The sequence below is a fragment of the Saccostrea cucullata genome, unplaced genomic scaffold, assembly GCF_032062105.1.
Source record: "Saccostrea cucullata isolate Sc308-1 unplaced genomic scaffold, CSIRO_AGI_Scuc_v1 ctg3082, whole genome shotgun sequence".
NCBI lineage: Eukaryota > Metazoa > Mollusca > Bivalvia > Ostreida > Ostreidae > Saccostrea > Saccostrea cuccullata.
In genome coordinates this window covers 42,346-43,618 of record NW_026934554.1, presented here as the reverse complement: position 1 = coordinate 43,618, position 1,273 = coordinate 42,346, and positions in this window count along the sequence as shown.

Sequence of the window (1,273 nt, the reverse complement as noted above, 5' to 3'; positions counted from 1 at the left end):
TAATCTATTCCACTTAAACTCCGTCTCTCACTGACACTGGTCACGCGTGCGTGCACGCCCTATTCATATACATGTTAGGGGCAGTTCCACTGGAACTGTCCATACACGGCGGCAACCGGGGAGCTGCCACGCTGCGGACACTTCGATTACGTAATATATATCTACATTCTATAATAGAAATACTTTACAACTCCCCCGAGATAAGATTTTCAAATAAGTAGTATCATACAAAATAAATAATTACATACAATGAAGAGCCAAGAAATTAGTTGAGCTTTAAAATTTACGTTTTTCTTAATCAACAGTCACTGGTTGAAATCGCCATAAGTCTAGACGTTTAGGTCTCGATGGCACTGAAAATGAATCGGATTTTAACACAAATTGTCACGAATAAGTATGTCCATATCAATGGTGCCTGGGTCTAAATTCACACTAAAACACACATTTGTTTGTCTCTCGATTTTGGTATTTCCGTTCGGCATAACAGTAGTTGTTCGCGTTAAAGCTGACATGAATTCTTAAAAACGCAAAATTTTTATCTATGTACGACTTGTTTCATACCAAATACAGGGGCATCTTATCCACTCTGTTCTCTGCTTCACATTTTAAAAATACACAAGGGAAGAATCGAAAGTAGCACACGATTTTTAAAAAAAGTCAAAAAACAACTTACTTGAAAAAAGTTACACAAATCCTGAAAGGATAAGATGCCCCTGTGTACCAATGATAGCCGTATTCCGCCATATTTCTTTCAGATACCTTGTCTCATTGTAACGATGTATAGCCTAATGCGCTCGTTACAGTTCAATGATTTTTTGGTTTGGGTATCGACTTGTGCACATCTCCGATGGTAAAGCATATATGAGAACACATAAGGAGATCAAGACATTTCAAAACCACAATAAACAAAATAATAATCATATTTCTGAATAATTATTGATTTGAATCAAAAGAAAAAAATGCAAGTTTGGTGAGAAATTTAGATGCACGAGTACGTATATTTACAGTGCGCCAATATATGCAGAATAAAGTTGAAATAAAAAGCAATAAAATTTTGAATTATTATCATTTGAATGGCGCAAAACAACCAACGTCTTTGATTTGCAGCCCCTATGCAGTTGGTGCATATCGAGAAAATGCCTCGAACGCTGTAAACGTACCCATACCTGGTAATAAGGTTACTGCATCGGTTCGAAGATGTGCACAAGTCAAGTGATATACACCCTGAATTCCATTTATTGAAATATATTTACATCCACTGAATATGTTCTTC